The sequence below is a fragment of the Arachis ipaensis genome, chromosome B10 (genome assembly GCF_000816755.2).
Source record: "Arachis ipaensis cultivar K30076 chromosome B10, Araip1.1, whole genome shotgun sequence".
Lineage (NCBI taxonomy): Eukaryota > Viridiplantae > Streptophyta > Magnoliopsida > Fabales > Fabaceae > Arachis > Arachis ipaensis.
This window is the reverse complement of record NC_029794.2, coordinates 112,319,278-112,329,898: the sequence shown is the minus strand read 5'-3', so window position 1 is coordinate 112,329,898 and position 10,621 is coordinate 112,319,278. Positions and strand designations below refer to the sequence as shown.

General features: G+C 31.6%; 1 long non-coding RNA gene across 1 annotated transcript; it reads right to left on the bottom strand.

Annotated features, from left to right (window-relative positions):
• On the bottom strand, nt 6,772–9,524 carry LOC110268168. Its single transcript, XR_002356268.1, has 2 exons — nt 9,388–9,524; nt 6,772–7,071 (listed from the first exon to the last, which is right to left on the bottom strand). It is a non-coding gene; the product is annotated as an uncharacterized LOC110268168 (long non-coding RNA).

The window sequence follows — 10,621 nt, the reverse complement described above, 5'->3', positions numbered from 1 at the left end:
TAAGAATTGGTTAAGTCGGTAAAAATTGGTCAAAATTGATAAAATTTGGTGAAAAATCGGTTCAATTGAACCGTTTAAAAAAAATTCTAAAATTGATGAAAATGTAATTTGAACCTAGAAAAATCTTGTACTACATATTCTCTTTGTTACTAAGTCATATTTCTTATTATTTCATATACTAATTATTGATTATATAGTCAAATTCTTTGTGTATATTGTATAGAAGATATGAATATATTATATATTATTACAATTTTTTTATGTATTGCTTTATTTTTTCGTATTTGTTTGTGTTGTTTAATTTTTGGCAATGATTCGATTCGTTTTAAAAATAAATATATGTCAATTGTGTACTAATTTGATTACAGGCTTAATAATTATTACTTAAGTTTTAGAAAAACAAGTTAGTAGTGCTTAGTTTTCAGTATGATCATGGCGTGTTGAAAATCGGGTCGTTACAATTTGGTATTAGAGCAGTTCTTTTAGAAAAATGGATTGAATTATATTTCATTGTATACTCTGAGTTGTGTCTCGTGCATTTAGAATATCTTTGTGATATGAATTACATGACTGTTGCTATATATTTATTTCAGAGACCATTCACACTTTACCTAAAATATTCAGACTGATTACTTTAATATGGAATGTTGGGTGTGAACAGGATCTTAATGGCTGCACGAGGACGAGGATGCAGTAGGTGAGGTGAGAATTCAGGAAATATTTCGAGGAGCGGCGCGGATGCTGTTATAGCTGTCGTAAACACCATGGCTGATGCTGTGCACGAAACGGTGACTGTTACTACCCGAGCAATTGACTGTTTAGGGGAGAGGAATGGTGAATGTAATGGTGAGTGGAATGAAGATAGCAACGGTAATGAGGATACCGGGGATCACAGTTTTTCTGAAGGTGAATCCGCTTAAATTTAAGAGAACGCTTGTTGCGACTGAAGTTGACAATTGGTTCCGACTTCCGTGGTATCGAGAATAGTTGTTGCGAGTGCAACATGTGGCAGAAGGACAACATGTGGATTTTGCGACATATATGCTAAAAGGAGAAGTTGAGCGATGGTGGCATGGAGTACAACGGTTGCTACGACAGAATGCTGGAGAGATTTCTTGGGATACTTTTAAGGAAGAATTCTACAAGAAGTACTTTTCTAGATCAGTTCATGATGCCAAGGAGATGGAATTGATGCAGTTGAGATAGGGGAATATGTCCGTGGTAGAGTACACTCGAAGGTTTGAAGATCTGTGCCGATTCTCTAAGATCTGTCAAAGAATTCCAGATGATTTTGAAGAATGGAAGTGTTTGAAGTTTGAAGGCGTATTTCGTGACGAGCTGATGCATTCGCTGATTCCACTGAAAATGCAAAATTTTGCAGAGCTAGAAGAGTCAATTGATGGAAGATTGCGAGAAGAAGATGGCAATATAAAAAATGAGTCGTCCAAGTTTATCACTAAGAAATTTCAACAATTTCAATCGGTATGCGCAACGAAGAATGAATTTTAAGGCACCTGGAGCACCTGTGCAAGAGAATCAGCAAGCTAGGAACATTTCTATTTGCTCTATTATTGAAAATGGCAATAGGTTAAGACATAATGCTGACAAACGACCTCAGCATGTCCAAGTGGACATGTCGTATAAGCAGTGTGGGAAGAATCATCCTGGTAGGCCTTGACAATTTGGAACGACTATCCGTTATAACTGCGGGTAACTAGGACACATGGTGAGAAATTGTCCAAAGAAGTTTGTTCAAGAACCAGTTAGGGCCCAACAACAAGGACGAGTATTTGCTATGATTGCTGATGATACTGTATATTTGAACTCCCTAATCTAAGGTTAGTGTTATATCAAGACTCGCTTCTTAACTGTATTGTACAATTCAGATGCATCACATTCTTTTGTTTCTTTAACTGTTGCACGTGAGTTGGGATTAAATTTTTTGAAACTAAATTTTGATTTAATTGTTCATACACCCACATGCCAAAATGCTTTGACTAGCCTAGTATGCCGACAAGTAGAATTTGTTATAGACGACAGAACTTTTGCACATGACCTAGTTTGCTTGCCTTTACATGGTTTAGATATTATTTTAGGATTGGATTGGTTATTCAAGAACCATGTTTTTCTGGACTATTTTGAGAAGAATGTTATCATTTTGTCTGAAAATGTACCTACTGGACCAGTGTTATCCCATACTTTATATTTAAATTCTGTAAAAATTACCTGTAATGGGAGTAAGTGTGAGGGGTACATTCTGTTAATGGCTAGCTCAAACGACAATGGATAAAGTCTGAAATGGATCCAAATGGTGAAGGAATTTCTCGACGTTTTTTCTAAAGACATACCAGAGTTTTTTCCTCAGCGAGAGATAGATTTCGGCATTGACTTGATACCTGGAGTTGGACTGATCTCGATAGCATCTTATTGAATGTCACCATTGGAGCTAGCAGAACTGAAGAAGCAATTAGATGAGCTACATGGGAAGAAGTTTATTCGTCCAAGTGTGTCACTGTGGGAGCTCTAGTACTGTTGGTAAAGAAGAAGGATGGAGGAATGAGGTTGTGCGTGGATTATCGACAGTTGACTAAGGTCACTATCAAAAATAAGTATCCACTTCCTTGGATTGGGGAAGAAGACAAAGTCAAATGTGCTCTACTGTTTAGAATCGGTATCCTTACCAAGCTCAAGTTTTGGAAGCTTTACTCTTATATAAAATGGTAAACGGACCAGCAATTGAATTAAGGAGAATGAGCACACTATTTGGATCTTTATAGCTTTCTAACTATACCTTCTTCTCCTTCATAGTTTAACATTAAAATTTTCTATTCTTTAAATTTATCTTTCTTTGTTTCAATCAATGAAAAAAGGCAAATATATGAGGTATCCGTAAAAATCATTGAGAGAAAAGGTAAAGAGAATAAGCTTGGAGAAAAGCTAGAAATTATATTAATCTCTTTTATTATCACTTCTGTTTTGTATTTATGAATATGAGAGGTTTCTCTTGCTATGTTGGATGAGCACTTAGTGGTGAGAGTTTAGCGAGTGAACTTAGCCAAATCAAGCTTGGTTAGAAGTTTGGTTTGTCCCTGATAGGATTAGGTAGAATCCTTAGGAATTAGTATTTGTAAATCTTTGATAAAGATAGTGAAAATTTCACCACCGTTGTGGTAAAGACTGAATATAGGCCACATTGTACATGGTTGAACCAGGATATATGGCTGGGTTATTTTTTTTTTCTCTGCTCTTTTTGTTTTGCTAGTTATAAGACAAAATGAAATTATCTCCTACTTAATCAACTTCACAGAAGTCATAGCATCATAGAGTGTTAACTTCTCATCATTGTTCTGTTCCTTATTCATTCGATGAGTGACAAAATAAATGTCACCTGCATAATTAATGTTGCAGATTCTACAGTAACTTTATCTTAAATACTGGTTAAAAGTATACAAGATTAAAAGATATTATAGATTCAACCTTCTCTTATCTAAGATATTGAGAACTTGTATATTTAAATTAATTATAATTGTTTGACTTAATAAAATAAGTTAAATAAATAAAAATATCTTATAAAAATGCCATATAAAAATTATAATATTTTAAAAACTATTAATTAAACTACATAAAAAAATTAACGTAAATTAAAATAAAATTAATTCATTTATTCTATTCAAATCAAATAATTAACGTAATTAATTTTTTGTCGATCAAATAAAATAAATAATTAATTATAATACTTTTAAAAATTATTAATCAAAATTCATAAGTAAAATATTAATATAAATTAAAACAAAATTAATTTATTTGTTTCAGTAAAATCAAAATAATTAATATAATTGATTAGTTATGGTGAATGTAGTTAAACAAAATATTAAATGAATTAAATAAAATAAATTAAAAAAAACTTTTAAAAATATACCATGTTAGTTATACTATTAATCGAAGAAATTCGATTTTAATAATATATAATAGATTAAGGATGTCAACGTATATTTCTTTGAAAGATTTTAATATATGAAAATGATATTCTTAATATATGTTCTTCTAAGAAAAAAGGTCAATAATATCTGTTTAATATACTAAAATTGGATTTTTTTCTTACTTAATAAAAGTGAGGTGTTAATTTTTCATGAATTTTTTTCTTCCAAATAAAAATACTATTTTTTCTTTTAAATTTATTTAAAAAAAATATCTTTATTATAATTATATAAAATCAATATTTAATGCATTATTAAACTAATTATCAATCGAGAATATTTTTATTCATTTTAATTATATTGATACAATTCTAATTTTTATTCATTATGCAATCATTTTAGAGAAAGTCTAGCGACCAGCACTTTTAATTTTATTAGTAGCAAGTTGTTATGTTAATGGTGATCCATTTATAATAATAATAATAATAATAATAATAATAATAATAATAATAATAATAATACTAAAACAATTGCCAAACATTATCTACCTAACTTCAATTAGTTAACAAATTTAATTTTAGTTGTTATGTTTTATTTTTTACATAATTATATTAATTGTCAATCATTATACATCAAATTAGCATTTAATACATAATTATGTTAATATGTTAATTGTCAATAATTTTTTTATAATTATACTTCAAATCAGCATTTAATACATAATTATGTTAATTGTCAATAATTTTAATTTTCAATTACTGTAATATAATTTTAAATTAATCGTAATTTCTGGCAGGTTGATATTGATATCTACCTTAAAAAATTAAAACAAAAATCTATGATTCTAATCATGATAAAAATGTATATGATATGATAATGACTTATTCAATCACAGCAAATATATGATGTATGATGTAAATAATAAAAAATTAACTTAATAATAACTAATTTATATAATTATTTTTGTTCTAATAAAGGTTATATATAGTATTTTTTTGTAGTTCATGAGTTTTTCTTACTCCAACTTATTCTTTTCGTGTAATATTCTAGTGCGATTGTTTTTTACCGCAATCATTTACAATGTACCACATCCATCAAATATCATCTCAAGTTGTATTCACTGATTTGGGTTCTAATTACAGCGTCCAACAAAGGGGCAGTAAATTCTATTTTACCGAAAAATGATTAGATCTACCCATATATTATGACCAACCTAATGGAATGTAAATAAAGTTAGTTTTCATTGAAGGAGCTTGATTTTTGATTGAGGAATTGTTTCCACAGAGCTTTGTAGGCCAAGTTCAAGTTCCATCCCCTCCATATTTTTTCTACGTCTACCTGAAAATCTTTGAAGTGGAGCACATAATGAGATTGAATTTCCTCAATTTAAGTTCAGTTTTGATAAATTCATGTCAAACTCGGAGATGCAATTTCAATGATTGGTAATATATTCAAATTTTCTTATTTTATGCTTTTCGTAATTAACATAATTTTATAACATATCTATGTTTTTTTAGAAATTACTGGCCTTATTTTGCATCAATGCAATGCCATTGAGCGGAATAAATGTCAGTTTAGTTTTTTGGTATGACACTCCTATACCTTATTGCATTGTAGGGATAGCGGATAATGAAACTTATTTAATAAGAGAATGGTCTGGATTTGAACGAATTCTAAATGTTCGAATTTATGATGTTTTAATTGGTTGTCATTACGAGAATAACTCTGATCTATACATGTCTAAGGACTAGAATAGATTAAATATTATTTATTCATATGCAAAATTTTTTATCTTTTTTATGATATATTACTACTTATTTCTCTTAATTCTCGCTTTTAGAAATGAGGAAAAAATAAGGTGCACACTGTAGGATTAATTTGCAACCCAATTACTTAATTATCTACGTGATCACCAAACAACTGAATACATATTTATTTTCTAATTTGCAAAATTTAACAAATACATTGGTAAGCATATTGGTTTAACTTTTTATTTAATATATTTATTTATGTTATATCTTGAATCATATTATATCTATTTTACGTATATATCTTTTTAAAAAATACTTTTAGTATTAGCACATGGTATATTAAATAAATATTTTAAAATTAACTGTAACATATGATAAAAATAAAAATTAAACTAAATAGATATTACAAATACAAACTCAAGCACAACCCATTTAACCCAGCTCCAAACACAATCACAACAAAGAACTTACTAACCAATCTATTTAACTACCTCACCTACTTTTATAGATCTACCTAGCAATTTCCCTCTTTCTCTTACTAGGATCATAAATCTCATCATAATTGGGGTCTAATTGCTATTTGTTACAACCAATCTCACAAACAACCCTAAATCCAAATAAGTGAACAAACCTAGCGGCTATTCAATGACATAAAGAACAAACCCGTCGCGCCGCCACGTGCTCGCTATTAGAGTAGATTAATAAAAACGATTAATAACTATATTAGAGTTGATACACTTAATACCAGATTAAGAAAAAACAAACAACGCAAAACATGTTACTTTTTTATTAATCTAATGATTATAATTCAAATCAATTTTAACAAAACAACTTAAAATTATAATTTCAATTTTATCAGGTGCATAACACGATTATTGTAACACCCTACCACACAGAGTCTTATGCTTAAGTCATAAAACAGAAGTGGCGAGATATTACGACATCTAAAAATAAAATTTATTACGTATAGTAGTGTGAAAAGATTTGTAACTAGGAGCCTTTGAAGAAAAATGGGAGTAAATCAAAACCGTTAAATTAAAACGTGCAACACTCCGATCGATAACGTAAATAAAACAGATAAAGAGTAGGCTGATGCTAGGAGATATACAAAAGAGTGCCAAAATACATATATCAAGACTCGGGACTTGGCCTGTGAAGATAACCGGCCCGAGCATATAAGTAAATATATACATATATGTGAGGTAATCCCAAAAGAACCCAAAAGGTAATATACAAGACCTATTTCTCCAAAATAACCTCTAAGAGGAGATAATACAAAATACATATACAGTGGAGAATGTAAATATCTAAACAAGTATATAATAATCAAAATAAAATCACAAGATACAAGGATCTCCGCCAAAAGGAAGTCTCCAGCATGTCTCAGCGAGGAGCCTCACGTCCTGCATCCGAAAACCACAAAATTCGCATAGGTGAGAACCAGAGGTTCTCAGCATGGTAACAGTGGCTAAATATCTAACATGTAATGTCCTAGGAAAGCCGAAGGCAATCCTAGAACTTCCATATATAATCAAAGCGTATGAAATATAACTAAACCATGAGAATAAAAACAGGCGACTAACTTAAAAATCTTTAGACTAACTAAATATCCCCTTTCCAAATTCTGCAAACCTCCCAACCGCCAAAAGTGATTCAATATGCAAGCACAATTATATCAAGCAAAGAGATGCACAAGTAGGAAGCAAATAAGACAATTAGGCAATTAGCAAGTAATGATGCAGTCAATTAGGCAATCCAAACAAATCACATATAATGCGTATGATACATGCCTGTCCTAGTGGCTGATGAGTCTCATCTGTCGGTTATAAAGCCAACCCGACAAGTCCTGGTAGCTAACCATTGGACTGTCCCTCTGTCGTGCATCCCCAACTCGAGTTATTCTCAACATAAATCATAAATTCATATATATCCAACACCCTCATTGGTGTATGTCTACGGGGGCGAGCTCATCCGAAACTTTCATAGTGTCTGGCCATACTTACGACATAGGGTCAGCAGAGTATCGAGTCTCCACCTGGAGCACATGGTGGCTAGCCACTGCTTTCACCCAAGAAAACTCGTATCTCCGATAGGTGGAATGCAACAATCCCAATAATCATAATTAAGCATATATGCATATAAATCACGGCCATATATCAACATTCATCTCAGCTATCTGGCTTACAAATCATAATCTCATACCCAGCCATAATCATCATCACACACCGTCATTCGACTCATATTATACTTAGCCATTTGGCTCATATCATATACAGCACTCTACCATACCCCTCAACAACTCATATCATCATCTTTCATTATACTCATCATAATATCCCCTTTCTTCCTCCACAAGTTACCCTTTTTCCTAGCTTACTCTCATTCAATAGGCATTTTACATTAATTTAAGATTTAGAAGATGAAATTGGGGGTTTATAAGTATGAAATAACATCTCGGAAGGCTACAAGCTTGTTGGAAATGTGAAAGACTTAAAACAAATAGCTTTAGAAAAGAACCGGGTCGCGTGCGTACGCACAGGGGTGTGCGTGCGCACGCCTAGAAGCATTTTTAAACGTGTGTGCGCGCACATATCTGTGTGTATGCACAGCTCGCGAGACTCCCTTGGCCATGCGCGAGCATAGAGCGTGCTAGCGCTCCTAGCAGCAGCCCCGTTCCTGCGTGTGCGTACGCACAGGGCTGTGTATGCGCACAGGCTCAAAATTCCGCGGGGTGTGCGTGCGCACAGGGCTGTGTGTACGCACACAACCCATAAATCACAAATTCTGCAGAAGTTGTAGAATTAAGATTTTTTTGGCCCGAACTTCCAACGATCATATCTCCTTTCACAAAATTCAGATTTCAACCAAGTTTAAACCATTTTAAAGCTTATGAAATTATCTTTCAATTGATATAAAAACATCAAATTCCGAAAACAATAACTCAAGATATGATCCGTTAAGACTTGAAGTTCATCAAAATTCCATTTTCACCAAAACTCATAAACTCCCCATTTAAAAACATACACTTACCAAACTCATTCAAAAACCAGCCAAACTCAGTTTCAATACCAATACTTCCATCCACTCATTCAATTATCAACCCCCCCCCCAAATTGTCCTTCATTTAACTAAATCTCAATTCAACAAATTCCACATCATAATCAACATTTCATACTTCAATTTTCAATCAACATTCAAATTCACTAATTACCATATATTTTCACATGTCAATATCATACTCCAAAAACATGCTCATCAACAAGAGCTTCAACCTTTTCATCAACAAAGATATCAATCCATGTATCTATCTCAATCCAATTCATTCATCAAATATATCAACATATCACAACCTACCAAGTTCATGCATAACAACACAATTTACATCATTCATCAACTACCTCATTATTTCGAAATCCTATCCTAAGGCCACTAGTCGACGTTTTCACACCACATTACATTTTAGATACAGAAAACCAAAACTATACCTTGGTCGATTTTCGTTCCACTCGGAACACCTCTAATATCAACCTTCCAAGGTTTCCAAACTCCATCAACAGATTTTTCTAACACAAAGCTCCTTTCCAAATTTTCCAAAATCACCAATCAAGGACCAATGCACACATATATAATGTCTAAGCCATAATATCACATCAATACACAATAACTCAATACCCAACACCTCAAATTTAACATTTTCACTGGGGTTTGAAATTCCTTACCTTACCCAAGGATCAAGGGAGTAAGAACAAGCCTTCTCCTCAAGTTAATGTGATCCTATAACACAAAGGAACTCACAATTTCCACATTTTTGTCCAAGATTTTCGAAAATCAAAGCTGAGAGAACAGAGGTGAAACGTGGCTTACCTCAAGAATCTTGGTGTGGGTTTTGTAGAGCTCGACGCTGCGGTCGCGTGGCCGCAAACGATGCGTCAATTGGAGCTCCGGATCAAAAGTTATGATCAATGAAAGTTAGGAATGAATAGGAGCAAGGGTTTCACACTTTCCCCCTTCTCCAGTTCTCCTCTCTTTGTTTCAGCGTGTGTGGTGTTTAGGTGGGGGAGAAAGGGCTGTGCCCTTCATTTAATTGGGTATTGGACTGAACCAAGGGCCCAATATGGTCCAGCTGGTTCGATTCGGTCCGTTCGACTCAATTTTGAGCTGATTTTTTTAAAATTGGTATTAAAATTCTCGTTTTAAATTTCGTTTTCACATTAAACCATAAAAATCTCATTTTCTCATTTTTTATAATATATTTTAATTTATGAATTAATTAACCATTAATTAACCGGATTTTACAATTATTATACTGATTTTAAAAAAATTTAAAGACGTCCAATATCAGAATATCCAATATTTCAATAACAAATATGATTTTCTGATGTTACATATATCTTTAATGATTCATCCCCCATACCACATAGCATATATCTTTAATGATTCATCCTCCAAACCACATAAATAACCATTCAGAGGTGATTTTCAATATTGGAGATTTTATGTCCCTTCTCACATTTACTTTTATTTTTCAATTTTATTCTCGTTAATTTATTTCAAAGAATATTAGGAACTAATATTTTTACTTAAAAAATTAGTTAATATTGACACAAATTCAAAGTGAATAAAAAATATATTAGTTTATATATCGCACAATGCAATTAAGTTCTATATACTTAATTATGTCTTATTAATTATGATATTTTTCAAACCAAATTATGATTAATTTTAATTAGTTACAAATCTAAATATTTAATTAGATAATTTCACTATTACATGCATATCAGTTTTGACTATCATTTATCAAGATTTTAATATTATATATTTTTTGCATTCCTAAGTATCTCAAAATTAAATTTTTCAAAGAAATATAAAATTTTAATGAAAAAAATTACTAAAATAGTACCCAAAAATTTATATCACTTAAAAATAATTTTAAAAAATATTAACGACAAATTT